This window comes from Protopterus annectens, chromosome 6.part0 (assembly GCF_019279795.1).
Source record: "Protopterus annectens isolate FY-2018-M chromosome 6.part0, PAN1.0, whole genome shotgun sequence".
Classification (NCBI taxonomy): domain Eukaryota; kingdom Metazoa; phylum Chordata; order Ceratodontiformes; family Protopteridae; genus Protopterus; species Protopterus annectens.
This window is the reverse complement of record NC_056737.1, coordinates 382,669,573-382,688,539: the sequence shown is the minus strand read 5'-3', so window position 1 is coordinate 382,688,539 and position 18,967 is coordinate 382,669,573. Positions and strand designations below refer to the sequence as shown.

The 18,967-nt window shown below is 37.9% G+C and overlaps 1 protein-coding gene across 1 annotated transcript in view; it reads right to left on the bottom strand.

Moving 5' to 3' along the window:
• Positions 1-18,967, bottom strand: part of LOC122804326 (protein only RNase P catalytic subunit) — a 1,488,843-nt gene that overhangs the window by 797,775 nt on the left and 672,101 nt on the right. The window lies entirely within an intron of this gene.

Sequence of the window (18,967 nt, the reverse complement as noted above, 5' to 3'; positions counted from 1 at the left end):
TAAAATAAAATATGACTTTAAAACCTTTAAATCGAACACATGTTAAAGAATGTTTATATAGTGCACTGGCCTCCTTTTTACTTTTAATGTCATATGAATGTTCATATATTCTATCCTTTAAGGCCATCTCCGTTTTTCCAACATAAAATGCTGGACAATTTGTGCATGTTGCCAAATACACCATCATTTTTGTATTGCAATTCCCCTTACAGTATTTTACTCTGCTGTGTATACCATTTTGCAATAAAATACTATTTTCCCTATAAATATTTGAACATTGCTTGCAATGACCACACATAGTGGTCACCCTCATAACACTGAATTTTACCTTATGCGTCTGTTCAAAAACTCTCTTGAAATTCATCCCACTTCAAACAATTCCTTATTTGTTTTCAACATACTCCATTTTTTTCTAATGGTGTCCATGAATGTTCCTGTAAATCCATTAAATTCAGTTATGCATGCTTATTGAAATTTTTTATTTTTATTGTTATTTTCTTCCCTATTTGTATCCTGAAAACCACTAGGAACACCCAACAGGGGTTTATATCTGGTTCCCCAACCTCTTATTACTTCGTCTATAATCGTGTCCACCTTCTCTTCAGGGTATCCCGTTTTGATGAACACGTTACTTAATTTGTTCAATTCCTTACATAATTCTTCTTTCTCTAAGGTCATCCTTGCAATACGGACAGCCTGTCCTTTAACAAGGCTAAATTTCTGAGCTATGGGGTGATTACTATTGAAGTGTAAATAACTACTACACCATGTCTCTTTTCTATGTATTTTTGACTGAAACCCTTTTGGTGTTGAAATAATAGTGGTGTCCAAAAAATTAATACTTTTGCTATTCCATTCATGTGTATATTTAAAGAAGGTGGTACTCTTATTTAAATAATCCAAAAAAGGAATCCATTAATTCTTTACTTCCATCCCAAAGGACAAAATATCGTCCAAAAACCTTACGTACAGTCTTATAAATTTGTAAAAGGGACCATTAAATATGTGGCACTGCTCCCATTCCAGCATAACCAAATTGGCATATATGGGAGCACATGCCGCACCCGTTGCAACACCACTAATTTGCCGGTAATATTCTCCCTGAAATCCTACAAAATGATAATTTAATACTACTTCCATTAACTCAAGAATTAATTGGATTTGGTCCTTCAGTAGTATAGAGTGTTTGTGCACACTTTCACTAAACATTTGATGCCCCTCCTCTCTGGGTATACTGGTGAATAGATCTTTTACATCTGTTGTAAGCAAACACAAATTTTCTTTCCATATTTCTTTTGTTAATTTCCCTAAAAAATCCTATGAATCCTTGATAAGATGATCAGTCTTCAATGGGATTTCCTTGGTTAAATAGTCCACATATACTGCTAAGGGGTGTGTTTTAGAATTTTTGGCCGATACTATGGGTCTGAAAGGGGGATTTTTTTACACATTTATGTACCTTAGGTATCTCGAAATAATCTGGAATAATAGGATGGATTTGCTTTAAGAAATTGTATGTTTTTTCATCAATCCTACTTTCAATCTAGTACTCCTCCAGTAAAGAGTCAATCCTACCATAAGCTATCATTATTTCATTTCTAGAAACCGATGAATATGTGTTAGTATCTAACAAGATGTTAGTAATGACATCGTTATAGTCTTCTGACCCATAAAGAACTATGCCGCCCCCCTTATCGGGCTTCATAATACGTATGTTGGTTTTACTTTTCAGTTGTTCCAACAGCCATTTTTCCTTATTTAAATTATCCCCTTCACTGTTATTTTTACTATTATTGTAGGACTCATACAATTCCTCGGTCACCTGTTTTTCAAACATCAAAAGAACTGGGTGCAAGGGGGGATTAAATACACTCTTTCTACAAGGACCCTTTCCAACTCTATTTTCATCCTTAGTTCCATCCTTAAATATCATTTCTAGATTTAATTTCCTCAGATACAATTTCAAATCTATTAATGTGTTGGCTATGTCCCCATATCTAGTTGTAACAAATTTAAAACCTTTTAAAAAAAGGTTAAAATGTTCTTTTTCCAGGTGTAAATTGGTGTAGTCGAAAATTTTAAAGCCTTTATATTGATGTACTTTACCATCAGTATTAGGTATAAAACAATTATTTCCATCTCTTCCTCACTTTCTTCCATCCCTGGTGATACTCTTGATGTGTGGGGGAGTAACCCGGGTCTGTGTTGTTTCTGGTTTTGCTTGCTAACCTCTCCGACCTTCTCACTCCTAAAAAAATGTACATTATGTTCTGAGAATGAATCCAATTCATCCAACCCTTTTGATGAAATATGACCTAAATCATTGTTCCTTTCTTGTCTAACACCTCCACCTGTAATGGTATTACCATTAGAATGTTTATGATTCTTTCCATAATTATGTTCACTTTTATAAGGTCATGGGTATGGTGTACAATCTGCATATTGTTGTTTATCCCTTACAAATTTTTTTTTTTCATAAAAGATATGGTATCAGTTCTCCTATTTACTCTACTTAATAATTTTTTGTATAATTGCTCATATTCACTGAACAATAGATCTTTTACAATGTGCCCATTCAGTTCTTCCACCTGACTTTTCAATGTCACCAAAGCAGACTCGTAACTAATTAGTCTATTAATAAGCCCCAGCCCACATTCATTAAAGAAATCTTGAAAATCATTTACTATAAAATCATTATACATAATACCAAAGGGGTATTTAATTAATCTTAACCCCTGCGGAACCACCTTCGCATCTACACAACATTTCAAATAGCCATTATCCAACTGCAAACACTTCATTTTAAATAACTTTTTTTCAAACATATACATAATTTCTTTTAGAGTGGGCGAGTTGTCACTTTTGCTAAACACACCTGCACCACTCGACACACCAGAATCACAATTAAAACTAAAATTTTTAAGCAACACATCTTTAAAGGAAACAGTCCCATTATTTTGAATATTAGAGTCACTAAAATGAACATTGTTGTCATTAGAAATATGTACTTTCATAGTGTTGCGACCACCAGAAAAGTTGCCTTGATTCACAGTACCTTTGGGGCCAACCAGTTTTTTATTCATGCCCTGCGAACCTCTGGTGGTAACAGTCCTTTGTTCCTGAATTGGCGATGCATGGTTGAGCTGTATAAACCTCATTTCAGGGCTTGAAACAAAGAAAACGTCCCCTGTTGCCGTCCTTCCCACACCATGACTCTCGATATTACCTGAGCGTGGGGATGACATCACCGGCACTTCCTTAGGATGCCTGTCGACCGGGGAAGTCATATTTAACTGTGTAGCTGCACCCACCACTTCTTTCTGGCTGAAAAGTTCTAATAGCCGGGTAAGCTCACCCTTCAAGGCAGACACTTCATCCCTGACCTTCCGAAGTTCATTTTGGGTCGCTATTATGTTGTCAATACTGCACAGCTCCTCACTTTCAATGAGGGTAGAATCTCCAGACATAGTCTCCATCTCCAGTCAATGGTCAAACCAAACACTTTAAAACAACTGCACCGCTTACGGAAAAACCTCCAAGGAAACACAGGAACCAAGAAAAACTGGAAAAGCAGTATATTAATTGTATGACTTGAAAAATCACAGCAGAAGTCCAATACCACAAGCAGATGCCAGATAATTTATTCTTGAACACAATATAAGCGCTTTTGTCTTGAAAGTCAAGACTTCATCAGATAACTACAGTATTTTGAACTCAGTCATTTTTTTAGCATGTGCCATAAATGCAATTGAAACCCAGTTAGTGTTTTAAAGTGATACAGTGCCTAGACAAACTACAATACAGGACTCAATACAAATTCCTTATTCCTTGTCCATACATAAAAATAATTAAAATACATCATTAAAATATTCGCTGCTGTCCATATTTTGAACAAAAATTGATAAAATAAAATATGACTACTATGACATGTTAAAATAGTGGAATCATCCACCATACCTACAATAGGTAACTACACTTCCACTGCTTTTGTCAATAATACTGGTTTGATAGTAATATATTCATTCAGACCTGGGGGGAAATTTGATCACAACCTTAGCTGCCATTTCAGTTCTTTATTTAACAACAAATTCTTAACATCACCCCCTCTAATATTTGTTCCAACCATATCAAGTATACCAAATTTAAAACCTTTAAATCCAACACATGTTAAAGAATGTTTATATAGTGCACTGGCCTCCTTTTTACTTTTAATGTCATATGAATGTTCATATATTCTATCCTTTAAGGCCCTCTCCGTTTTTCCAACATAAAATGCTGGACAATTTGTGCATGTTGCCAAATACACCATCATTTTTGTATTGCAATTCCCCTTACAGTATTTTACTCTGCTGTGTATACCATTTTGCAATAAAATACTATTTTCCCTATAAATATTTGAACATTGCTTGCAATGACCACACATAGTGGTCGCCCTCATAACACTGAATTTTACCTTATGCGCCTGTTCAAAATCTCTCTTGAAATTCATCCCAGTCCTATATGTAAAAGTAGGTTCAAGTCCCGCCACTTCAAACAATTCCTTATTTGCTTTCAACATACTCCAGTTTTTTCTAATGGTGTCCATGAATGTTCCTGTAAAGCCATTAAATTCAGTTATGCATGCTTATTGAAATTTTTTATTTTTATTGTTATTTTCTTCCCTATTTGTATCCTGAAAACCACTAGGAACACCCAACAGGGGTTTATATCTGGTTCCCCAACCTCTTATTACTAAAACCATATTCACCTTCTCTTCAGGGTAACCCCTTTCCATGAACATATTACTTAATTTGTTCAATTCCTTATATAATTCTTCTTCCTCTGAGGTCATCCTTGCAATACAGACAGCCTGTCCTTTAACAAGGCTAAATTATTGAGCTTTACGGTGATTACTACTGAAGTGTAAATAACTATTACACCATGTCTCTTTCCTACTTATTTTTGACTGAAACCCTTTTGGTGTTGAAATAATAGTGGTGTCCAAAACATTAATTCTTTTGCTATTCCATTCATGTGTAAATTTAAAGAAGGTGGTACTCTTATTTAAATAATCCAAAAAGGAATACATTAATTCTTTACTTCCATCCCAAAGGACAAAAATATCGTCCAAAAACCTTACGTACAGTCTGATAAATTTGTAAAATAACTGATTGACCAGGGTGGCACAGCATATCACTCCACTGAAATGAGAACTGCTTCCACTTGGAAGCTTGAGTGGAAGGTTCCCAGCAGTTTCAAGCCCCTGTGACCACAGCTAGTAAATGTGTTAGTAGAATTAAACCTTTGTTAAGGTCCTGAAGTAAAGGAGTTGCCAGACAAATGTTAGGGAATATTCCTGGCAAAGACTAGGGGATCTTCCTGTACAACTGTAGCACTGGAAACTCAAATCCATGTCCCCCCTCAGCCACTGATGGGCACAGAGAATGTATCTTCTCTAAACCTTATAATAAAAAGTGAAATAAGGAAGACGTAATAACAGAGTATATAGAAGTACCCACAGCTACAGAAAGAAGCAAATGACCACCTACCACTCAACAGCCCACCACATGTATCAAGCAGAACAGAGAAACTGATCACCTTGCTGGCAATGGGCCAGATTCAAAACTGCCCCATCTCTGGTGTTTCATTCCAGTCACAGAATGAAGCTACAACTCCAAGAGATTTTTTTTCTGACTGTGACTTTAAAGTATACCTTTTAAATTGTGCTGAATAGCATGACCTGCTGCTCTCTACAGCTGGGCTGCTTAGTGCTACATTTGCTTGCTACACACTACTACTGGGTTGACCAGCTCAAAGGATATGACTATTTCAGTAAATGCGAGAGTGGAGTGCACGGCAATACAAAGCTGCAACTTTCTTTGCAATTATTAGCCAACATTCCTTACATTCATCTTCACCCCTTTTCATGCTTACAAGATTGTGAATGTTTGCTAATGGTAGTGCAGCTACGTTCAAAGCTGTACTGAGCTGCATGTTGCTATATTTTTTTGCTTATAGAAACTTCATGCTGCTACTAGCTCACCTGTAGTGTCTTCCATGTTGCTGCTTTTGCTGTTTATAATTTGTTGCAGCAGCATATCAGCTGCTCAAACTGTTGTTTGAATAGCCTCTTGCTACCCCCAGACCAGATTACAGCTATCAATATCTACATTTCATTTTGTTCATAGACTAGTAATTGACACTATCTAGAGCTGACTGCATCCAAGCATATGGCAATAGAGTCTGATAAATCCTAGAAATAATCATTGTGTGGCACCAAAGCCTACTGACTCTGAAGTGTGCTTTGCGGCATCCAAGTCTAATTTTATTCAGTCTACTGGAGGCAATCAAGCCTTATAAAATGTGGTTATTGGCATCTAAGCCAACTCCTAATCGTGCTACTGTTGGAATTTCAGCATGCTATTCTAGAGTATACCCTCTGCTCATTTCATTACACAGAATAATAGTGCATTGTTCTATTACTATTGTAATTGTGTACTGTGCCAAACTATAGCTATGTACTACTGACAAATCTTGCTGTATTTACGTCATAGAACCTCATACTATTTCTTACTATAATGAATGCATGCACTGTACTGAGCAATAGATGTGTAATACTCTTGATTAGACTTACTATGCAATTTTTTGTTACAGGTTCAAGTAGTTGCTGCTTCAGTGACCGTGCATTTTTGTCTCGCCTATTACATGGTCTCCACAGCACAGTCCCTCTACCCAACATGGCTTCACTGCTTAATGGCCAAACTGATTCAATATATAATTTTTGCCTTCAATAATGTGATCCAATTGGCAAACATGAAACCCTGGTCTCTTTTCAGTGGCAAACTAAGAGCAATGTTTGATTACATCACTAGCTGAAGGTCAAACACTAAGCAAATGAGGGCTGAGGGAATCAAACCCCACACCACATGAAATACAGTCTTAACCCTCTGTGCTAACTGCCATCTAAACAGCTGGTGTCATAATTGCTACTTTTAGCATGACACCTGCTGCCATCCAAGCAGCTGGTGCCATCCTATAGGTATCCAGTATGTACCAACTTACAAGATGATTGAGAGCTCATCTTGCTTCACCAAGGATGGCTTTCACCTCTTGTTCCGTAGTTTCTATATACTGGTCTCACAGTGCCTTTTGAGGCAAAGTTTGCCTGCTGGGCATTCAGTCATAATATAGAACTTGAACTGAATTCTCATCTGAACCACACCTGGGTGGCTCTGTTCAATGGCAGAAGTTTTAAACATACCCCTTAAAATCATCTTAGGATACCAAAGCTTGCTTGATATATTTGAAAATCATGGTTAGACTTAGAAAGGCCCTGGGGTCATCAGCCTAGTATACCTTATGAGCCTATAAAAAATTGCCAGATCTAGAGCCTCTAATATAAGATGAACACACCCACATCTATCATAAATACTGCACTCCCTCTTTTACAGGTTTCAGCAGCTATCAAGTATTTAGACCTGCTGGAAACTGCAAAGGAGTATCAATATTTGTTAAAGATCCAATTATCTCTAATCAAAATCCCCACAGCTCACAAAGAGTTTACTGACCATCACAACACCCTGAACAAAACAAATTATCAATTCATAGCTCACTAAGTTCAGCTTCAATGTCTATAAAAGACCATAAAGATTTCTGCACATTTACTGAGCTACCTATGAATAAAAATACCCTTTTGATGGGTGATTTCAGCTATCCTTCAATTATCTGGAGCATATATACCACAAATATTTGGCCCATCCTAAGATTCCTAGACTTAGCAAATGCTAACTCTCTTGTACAAACAGTTAGCAAACCTAATATGGGTCAAAATCTTCTTAGCATCATCGTTACTAGCAACATACCTTCTTGTAAAACTCCTACAGTATCATTATCTGATTGCAGATCATTTCTCTCCCCCTTTAGGGCTTCCAAACCCACCACAATCAACATCTCTGAAAGCATTAATTTTAAAAAGATAAGCTTCAACACTATATGATGAACACTCAAAATTCAAGTGCAAGATTTCCAACCCTCATGTAGCCTCAACTGTCAACTGTACCAATAAATTGCACTCGGATCTAATTATTATTATAAATCAAGTGATTCCAGTCAATCAATTATATACTGAGGAATGGGAGAGTAAACGTCCTTGGTGGAACACCAACATTAATAAGTTCAGCAATAAAAGAAAAAAAAAGCTAATTAATGTCTATAATAAAATCTACACACATTAAAGACAAGATAAAAAACAGTTAACATCTGAAAGTTACCACATGGAAGATCAAAGCTGAACATAAAATTAATATAAGCGGCCAAGGATGATGATAAATATTAAGTTATGTACTTTCCATAATGATAGATATGGTTGATTAATAATAGCACTGGTCATTACAGAGGCTTTTCTGGACATAATTAAGAATCACCTTCAAGGCCTAGCTCCTCTCATCATTCTCATAATGCACTGGTGTGCTGACGATCTTCACACTGAATTTGACTGCTGCAAGTACTTGAAGGACCTAAGAGTTATATGGTTAAAGACCTGCATCACTAACAAATTATAATAAATTTCATTTATATAACTATAAAACAGCTTTCATGTACACAACTACATACAGACAAGGGATAATGTCTTCCACATGTGAAAAAAAGATGTCTTCCACATATGGGTACACTGATAACCACCAAATACTCCTCCATGTTAGTATGAAGGTAACAATTTGATAGGGCAAAGGAGGGCAGGTATATAACAGTGTACAGACTAGGATCAAACGGAACTATCATTATAGTAAGTGTATAACTTTTGTATCAGAGTTGATCCAGAATGTAAAATGTAATAAATACACTGAGGTCACAGCAGGCAAGCTTGGGTGGTCTCATGACAAAATTCCAAGCAAAAGAAGGGCTCTGACCTGGACACTGCATCCATTTTATATTGCTTTGCAAATATGTGCAATGATGTCCATGTAGCTTGCTGCACAAATGACATCCACTGAGAGACTTTTAAAATAAGGCTACAAAGTAGATTTTGCTACTGTGGAATGGGCTGTAGGTTCAAACAGCAGAGATTTCTGACTAGAAGTATAGTTTTATAGATGTTTACTACACTAACAACCACAACAACCTTTTTTAAACCTAGCCATGCATTCCAAATCTCTGCAAGTCATGGTACCTTTGATAAGTGTAAGCAGGGGCTTGAGAGGTGAAACATGTACAAGTAGGAGGCTGGGAGATGAACCATTCACAGGCTGCCTGGGTCCATTAGAGATATGGGTGCCAAACCAGGGCTGAATTTCCTGTTCTCCAGCCAATTGTCCAAGATACACTTGAATTGGGTTAGGGAGGGCCTCTGCTTCACAAGGATGAGGAGCCTGTTCCAGAGAAGGGGTAATCTCTGGGATACATACCTGTCTCTTCATCAGGTCCTATTTATATCACAAGCAATATTTAAGTCTTTAGAATGGGTAATTCTGGTGCTGTTTGTTTTGCAGATATGCAGGAGGTCCATCAGAGTGGGGTCATACAATGCATTGTATGCCAGGCATAGATATCCTCTCAACAGCCTTATGGAGACAGAATAAAAGGAAAGGGCCTTGAGGTGATCTGCTTAGGGCATATTACTTATGCCCTGTATTCTTTTAGGAAGGAACCTCTGTGGGCATTCTAACTGTTGGATATGCCTAGTTAGGTACATACCAAAGGGGGCTCTGTACTCAATGATAGGTCTGATGAATGCCAAACACAGGGGAACAATAACTTCCTTGGACTTAGATGCCATGCCTTTGTTTATAAGTCGCACAACATAGAATGATTTCCTCACTACAGTAGACACGTGATGGTCAAAGACTAGATTACTGTCTCTCTGTGTCCCCAAGTCTCTGACTACTGGGTCATCTCATAGGGGTGTGTTGTCAATATGATAGCTACCTGGGGTGGATGACTTCCTGAAGGATACTATTATGCATTTCTTGGTATTTAGTTTTAGTCCATGGTTCTGGCACCAGTTGTTTGTCTGTGTCAACCCTTTCTGCAGAACATTTATGTCAGTGGGTGATTTAATGACAACTCCTAATTTGCAATCATCTCCAAATTTAGTCAGCCTGAGGTACCGACATTAGCGTTAATTTCAGAGAAGTAAATACCAAAATGGAGTGGCCCCAGGGCAGATCCCTTTGGGACTCTGCTTGTGACTGGCCTCTTTGTAGAAGTGGACTCCACAATTCTAACTTCCTGGGTCCTGCTCGTGAGCCAGCTGACTATCCACTTGGTTGACATACGGGTTTGCATCTAACCTCTTAAGTTTGTCAACAATGCCCAAGTGTGTGATTGTGCCTTGGCCAGGTCAATGTAGGCAGTGTGAACAATGTTGCCCTCATCCATTCCTTCGGTTACCTTTTCAAAGTAGTCCACCATGTTAAATAGGCATGACCTACCCTTAAAAGCAAACTGGGCTGGGTCCAATGTCTGGAGGTTTCCTATGTCATTACTGATCATTTCAATGATAATTATTTCCATGGCTTTGCACATGAGACTAGACAGACTTATGGTTCTGTAGGTATCAGGGTCTGTAGATAGCCCACCTTTGTGCAGAGGGATGACTGTTGCTGTCCTCCATTCATGAGGCATGAAACCTGTTTGGAAGCTATAGTTAAACAGCAATTCCAGACAGACTGATAGATCATGCTTCATGCTATTTAGAATGCATCCTGGGATACGTTTGGACCCATCGATGCAGTGTTCTTGGCCTAAGAGAGAGCATTAAGAACCTGTTCCCTAGTGCTAGCGGGGATAGTTATATTAGATGGTATTTCTTGAGGAAAGGTTGATGGGGAGAGGGAGGTAAAGCTGGAGCTGAATTTACCGGCAGTAGGTTTGCTTTATCTTCAGGCTCAGTATAGATGGCTCCATTTACAATGAGCTCTGCACACAATTGGGTATTGTCTTTGAGGTGGCAGACATAGCAAAAGAATGCTTTGTGGTTGTCCTTGGCCTGGGAGACCAAATTTACCTCAGATTTGGCTTTGGTAGACTTTATTTGTCTACAGAGTTGTTTGTTTAGTTTGATGAGAGTGATTTTATCCTGCTGGGTGATGCACCTCCTAATGTTTGCCATGATTTTCTTTCTTCTGTTATACCGCCTATTGATGTTATGATTCCACCAGGGTAGCTTATTTAAGTTAGTTCTGTACTTTTCTCTGGTGGGTACAGCTGCCTCTTTGCAACTATTAACATGCTTGTATAGGGTCTCTGTGAACAGCTCTGCATAGACAACAGTGTTCTCAGGGTTTATGGGGCTTGAATTTTTGCCAGGTTATTACTTAATAGTAGGAAGTTAGCCTTAGAGTAGTTCCTCAATATTCCACGGTTATCTGGGGTTCCAGGTTTTATTTTTACTTCAAAGGAGACCATTTTGTAGTGTGATTTTACGAGAGAAGACATTACACCAGGGGGTGCGCAGTACTCTCCCATATTAGTGAGGACCAGATCCAGTATGGTTGCACCCCTTGTTGGTGTATTGACAATCTGGCCCAGGGAGTTTGTATTTACAAAATCCAGGAATCTCTGTGCCTGTACATCTGATGTGGGATAATTAAAGTCACCCATGAATATGGTATTGGGTCAGATGGTGAGTGTTTCCAATAAGTTTACATACATGGTATAGGTTTCCAGGGTCAAAGAGGGAAACCTATAGCTTTACAAGGAAGTAGTATTGGATTTTGAGTATGGTGATTTGAATGTGGAGAAGCTCAAGTGAATTGTAAAGTTTGACCAGACTTGAGGTATATTTATTGTTGATGTAAATTAAGACACCTCCACATTTAGTCCCAATCTGTGTAGTAGCTGATCTAAATGTGTGAAAGGTATTACAACTTTGCAATGTTGGTGTGCTCTTCATGGCTTTAAACCATTTCTCAGTGACTGCACAGACGTCTGCAATCTCTAGGGTGAATAAGTGCTTCAGGATGGAGTCAGATAACCACCAGGGCAATGTGACCTTCATAACATTTTTTTCCAAATTTGTTTAGAGTGAAGTATGCAAATGGCTGTTAATCTTGCCTGATTTGCTATAAAATGGAGTTGTCTGTGAATATCCAAGCAATGCAGTTTTTTATATTCTCACTTGTTTAAATAATGTGGGAAAAAACAGGAAGATTTATGATTTGGTTAAGATAACATTCAGAAGTTATTTTAGGCATAAAAGCTGGTTCATTTCTAAGTACCACTCTGACTTTGTGAAAAAAAAGAAAGGGAAGTTTACTGTGCATATAACTATGAGATGCTTTTGGCTGAAGTGATGACCATTAAGAATAATGTTTCCAGGACAAAACTTCAGATTTACCTTTGTAGCACACTCAAAGCAGGCTGAGACCAATTTTTCAAAAAAAATGATATTCTATGGAGGTGCCAGGTCTTTATATTGTGACCTGAATAGAAACTCCTCTGAGGAAGGGTTTGCAAGCTCTCTCAGAGACCAGACATGAATGGCTGAAGCTCTAATGGCAGATGGAGATAACTGCAGGTGTTGTTTAGAAGCTACAACCCTAGTCTCAGACCTCAGATAAGAGAAACAGAACTGTTAGAATTATGGCTGTAAAGTGTTCCAGTCCCTGTTGAGTGTCTCAAGGAAAACTTCAGCCAGTTACCCTTACAGAGTTTTCTGGTTAAAGGTTTCTGTGATATTGTTAAGAACTGGAGCACCCTAGATGGGTATGCTGGTTCCCTGGCCATTAACAGGATAAAAGAAATCATATGGTCAAATGTAGGAATGAGGTTTGCCAAATGAATGAGCCAGGAGTCCTGGATGAGTACCCAAAAGTTGGGTCTCCTTAAGAAGTGGAAACTAAATCTGATGGAGTCCATAACTGGGTTATAGGAATGACCATAACATTGTAAAGTTTGGCTTTCTGAATGAGCTTCATCAAGAAGAGTAAGGGAGACAATGGGGCCAACGTTGTGCGAGAGTTTCTCTGGAAGTCTGTCTCTGTGGAAAGATTTGGGAAAATAAGTTGTTGGATTTGGTGTTGAAGCAAAAAGACTCGGTGAGGCTTCCCCCTAGAAGCAAAAAAGTATCCCAACAATAAACCAACCTTGAGGCTACTAATGAGACATCAGAAAGCATATGTGTAAAAAGCCCAGAATTCCTAGACACAAGATATACAAAACGATTACGAGAGAAATTAGAGGAAAGAAAAGTACTTCCGCAGGAAAAACTGTCACAAGCTTCAAATAAAAATTTGTGTTCATTAATACAACAGACTTTTGAAAAACAGTATATAAATCATGAAACTTTGATCTCTTTGGAAAAAGAAGCCTCTGAGGAAGTGAGAAAATATAAACAACAAAACCTAGAGATATTTGAAAAATATAAAAAAGAAATATGGACATGGGAAAGAAAGAGAGATTTGATATGGTACAATATTTATGCAAAGGAGAAAGCCAAGTTAACTAATATAGAGAAGGCAGTCTTCAAAGATATTTGAAGAGAAATATAGGCAAAGGCATCCAGATATGGAAAATTTCAGAATAAAAAGATTAATAGCGCAAAGATGTAATGTAGAAAAGACAATTAGTAAAGCAGAAGTTAAAGAACTAGAAGTTGAAGTTGTAGAGTGCCTGCAAAGTGAAGGTTTTAATGTAGAAGGTCTAAAACAGACATCGCAGCATGTTGGAGTGAGTCCCCAGAATAAGGAAATGCAAGAAGATCAGGAGACATGTGAAGAAGAAATAAGACTAAGAGGAAAAGTAGAAAAAGAGATTAGTAATGGAGAAGTCACAGAAATAGAAATTGAGGTAATGGAACAGTTGCAAAGAGAAGGATTCAGTGTAGAAAATTAAATACAGAAGGTACCACAACATGACAGAGCAATGGATATCCAAATTAAGGGGAAACCAGTGGAACAGGAAGCAGTTGGTCAGGTGCCATATCAAGATATTTTGGAGCCTTCCACAGGAAACCAGTATAAATGTTCATTTGAAGCTAGGCAGCAAGGAAAGGAACAGGAAACTGTGGAAACTCTGATGCAGTCAATGTTGAGGAGTGATAGGCCAGGGAGGTCCCACATGACAGAACAACAGATGACACAGGATGAAATTGAAGAGAATGTGCCACAGGAAGATGGTACAGAACTTTCTATAGAATGCCCGCAGGAAAAGGAAAACAAGGGATGTGCCCTCAGTATGGAAGAAAATTAATTAAGAGAAGAGTTGCTTGATTTAATAGACAGATATATCAATATCAATGAGAGAAATAGACTACAGAAGGTTAATAAAAACCCAAAAGTCAGAAGCTTGATAAAACAAATGAACCCAGTAATTAGGACTGTTCATAGAGATACATGTAATAGGGTCTATATTAGATCACCGAATGCTTAAAAAAGCGAATGGTGATTAATCGATCCTATGTAAGCGAAAGCTTACAATTTTGAACTGTCAAAACAGCGATTTATTTCCTAGGTAAAAAAATCGCTGTTCCAACAAAAAAAATAAATAAAACACTTTAAACATTACATTAAGTGGGGGCTGCACCCCCCACCCCCTACTTAAATATACCAACTCTGAGACCACACTACGGTGCCGAAAATGGCAAAGTAATAAAGCAGCCAAGCAGATACTTTCCCAGGGAAAGAATTCACTTAAAAGCCGCTTCAATATTTTCCCATTTCCATCTTTTGAGTTTGACCAAGATGCATTCAAAAGAATGCGTCTTCGGTCCTCTAATAGGGAACCATGAAATATAACAGAAGTAAACAGAATATATTACTGTGCTGCTAAATTAATAACTGATAAAGTTCTACCACAGGAACACAGGGCAGCAAGGGAAAAGAAGGGGCGAAAGCGAATACCATCATGGAAATATTGAAGAGAGAAAACCATAAAGCAGTTATGACAAGAGGTGTCATTGTTAGAAGACTATAGAAGAGGGAACAGATCAACAAAAATACTAAAAGACAGATGTGATAAAAGCAATGCGCAGTATTAGAACAGACCAGGATCAATTATGCACTATTGCACATAAACTAAAAATTTCAAAACAGGCGGAAAGACTTAGAAGATACAAAGATAAATATAAGGGAAAAGCACAAAATAAGCAATTTACTGATGACCCAAAAAGTTATATAGAGAATTGGGAAATAAGGTAAAAGGAAATGAAAGACCACCAAAAAAAGAAGTAGATACATTTTGGAGAAGTATCTATGAAGATCCTGTGGTACATAAAAAAGATGTTAAATTGATAGAAGAAGTAAAAGAAAGAATAAGAACTTTAAAGGTACAGGATATAAAATGGGATGAAATAGCCAGAGAGACTGAAACAAAGTTAAGAAAAGCCTCTGACTGAAAAAACTCATGCCCAGATGCAGTACCTAACATTTGGATTAAAGTATTAACTTCTTTGCATATGAGTAAGAACTATTTATATGTACACCCCGAACAGACATCACACTGGTTAACAACAGGAAAAACAATGCTCTGTGAACCTGCAAGCTACCCTAAAAATTATAGACCGATAACTTGTCTTCCGACAACATATAAACTATACACAGGAATTGAAGCCTACAGAGTTTATAGACATTTAGAAGAAAACTCAATTATGGCAGTAGAACAAAAGGGCAATAAAAGAAAGTCATATAGAGCAAAGGATCACTTGTTGTTAAACAAAGTTATAGTGGAGAACTGTAAGAAGGGGAAGAATCTAAGTATGGCATGGATTAACTACAAAAAAGCATTTGATAGTATCCCACACTCATTGATAAAAGAGTGCTTAAAATCCATAAGATTACACACTACACTGACTGACTGCATTATGGTAACCATGAAACAGTGGCAGGCCATTTTGCAATTAAGCCATGATGAAGGACAATTATTATCCCAGGGATAAAAATCCAAAGGAGGATATTCCAGGGTGAATCTCTGTCACCATTGCTATTCCGCCTTGCCATTTATCCATTAAGTTTTTTACTTAACAGCTTAGGCCATGGATACAATTTGTCTTCTAAAAAACAACAAGGTTTAATGACTTCTCATCTTCTCTTTGTCGATGATTTAAAACTGTATAGCTCATCAGATGAGGAACTGAAAGCACAGCTGCAGGTTTTCAAAACTTTTTCAGAAGATATTGGAATGTCATTTGGTCTTGATAAATGTGCAAAAGCAACCTTTACAAAAGGAAATCTGCAGCACCAAGAAAACATCAGTTTGGGACAAGAATGTGATATAAAAGAACTTGACCAAGAGGGAGTGTATAAATACTTGGGAATTGATGAAGGATCAGCAACAAAACATGAGCAAATGTGAATAAAGCTCAGTAAGGACTACTTTAGAAGACATAAATTAATCCTGAAAACAGCATTGACATCTAGGAACAAGATCCAAGCCATAAATCAATTTGCTCTTCCTGTCCTAATTTACAGTTTTGAAGAGATTGACTGGCCCCAAAAAGTGTTGGATAGATTGGATATTAAAACAAGGATGCTTCATGCTCACCAAATAATTTATAAAAATCAGTGTATACCAAGATTATATATTCCCCATTCCGAAGGAGGGATGGGCCTCCTTGAAATTGATTACATGTATAGATCTGCAATCGTGGGACTCCACACATATCTGCTGACCTCACAGGATTCAAATGTAGTGAAAGTTTTGAAACATGAGGAGAATAAATCTAAGATGACATCTCTGCTTAATTTAGCAGAAGCATATCAATATCAAGCAGGAATGGAAATCAAACCAGAAGCAGATAAAAAACAGGCAGCAACTGAATGTGCTAAAAAAAAAACAAAAGAAAGAATATAAGGTGAAGGACCAGATGAGAAGGCAAGAAATGTGGAAAAAACAAATATAGTTGCAAGTATAAAAAACTTCTGGAAGAGCCTCATGTTGATCAAGAACGAATGCAGGAATGGTTAAGGAGAGGTGAATTCACATCAAGAAATGAAAGGCTAATACTGGCAGCCTAAGATAGTGGGCTACGTACACGCTGGTTTACAAAGTCCATTGAACACGTGGGAGAAACAGACATATGTTGGTTTTGTAAAACCGAACTGGAAACAGTCACACACCTTGCTGCTGGTTGCGACACACTAATGGCAGATGGACTGTATACCGAAAGGCATAATAATGTGGCGAGACTGTTACACTTCAATTTGTGCAAACATTATAGTTTCGAAGTGGCTGAAAAACACTGGAAACATGAGCCACAAAGAATCACAGAAAATGATGAAGTTTATATCACATGGGATCACCCAATACCAACAGTTCAAAAGATAGATGCTAGAAAACCGGATATAGTGGTCCAAGAAAAGAAGACAAAAGTAGCATTGATCTCGCCACACCTAGTGACTAAAGTGTCTTGCGTACAGAGAGAGACAAAGTCATAAAATACCTTGATCTGCAGGCAGAAACAAGAGCCATGTGGAAGAAAGATACCCAGACAGTTCCAATAGTAGTAGGAGCAACTGGTCTTATAAAAAAGAATTTACAATCTTATTTAGATAAGTTACCAATTCACGTAACACCGTACGAATTACAGGAGGAGTCACTACTAGGCACATTGCGGGTGCTGTGAAGAGCACTTTTGGCTAACATCAAAGAGTGAAACAATACTAATTTCATGAACTTTAATCGTACTTTGACTTAGGAATGGGGTCCATTCCAATCACAGTATTAGAAACCCAAAAGACTTGGAGAAATTAAAAACAGCAGACACCTTTATAAACTTTTATGCACATGTCTCCATATGTTTGTGGATCGGTATACATTTAAGGAAGCCTTGCACAAAGGGCGTTTCCTGTGCAGCACTGCTAGCCTTGTTTGCCCTGCTGCTTTAGCAGCTAGGGAGTTACTGCATAGTTACTAGATCTCTTACAACAGTGTTTTTCCTGTGAAGTCTAAAAACCTTGGTACACAGTATGACAATCTCTGAATTATGTCAGTAGTGTTATTCATACTAAGTTGTTCATCCGTATCTGTATTGTTCAACATTATCTAGCTTAGTACTCAGCAACAAAACTCTTCTGCAGCAGTGAAACTCAATTGTTTACAAATTTTATGCAGCCTTTTCCCATGCATTTTTTTGTGTTTTGAGCCTGCTGACTCTGTACCATAACTATAAATCCTGCCCGAAATCTTTAGTGGTACCTATCTTGTTCAGGCACAATTGTTTACTGGCTTAACTGAGAATGTTATTACCCTACAATAAACCAGAAGTGCCATTAATACAATTTTTCTTCCTCTTCTTTCGGCTTTTCCCGGTTAGGGGTCGCCACAGCGGATCACCTGTCCACTCATGATTGGCAGTGGAGTTTTACGGTGTCGAGTTGCCAGCCTGGTACCCAACCTTCCACAGAAGGCACACACATGCACACACTCACACCTAGGGCCAATTTAGAGTGTCCAATCCACCTACAGCATGTCTTTGGGATGTGGGAGGAAACCGGAGCACCCGGAAGAAACCCATGCGACCACAGGGAGGACATGCAGACTCTGCAAAGAAGGCACCCCAGCCAAGAATCGAACCAGAGAACCTCTTGCTGTGAGGTGGCAACGCTAACCGCTGCACCACCATGGCTGCCCACATAGTGTCATTAATACAATTATTTCCTCAAATTATATAAAAAAACAATAAAATACATTTATCAGCTATTGCCAAAAGAACTGAAACCATTAGTTGCTTGACGTCTCCAGGCAAAGTTATACGTACAAATGAAGATAGCTTGGTGTAATACTGCTTTTATATGGCGTGCATACCAACTGGTATTGGATAAGCGGAACAGTGAAGCAAACTTAAATTCACAAGGAGACCCTAGACTGCTTGATTAAAAGATCACGTAACTGCCTCACGAAAACAAGATACATGTGGGCAAAACAAGGAAATCTATTTCTTATACTGTCACTAATGCCTCAGCTCTAGAACCTTTGTGGGTTGAAACACAGCAGCAGGTATACTATATAGCAAAGTCAATAAATTCCTGACTTTCAGAAATTAAATGTGTTT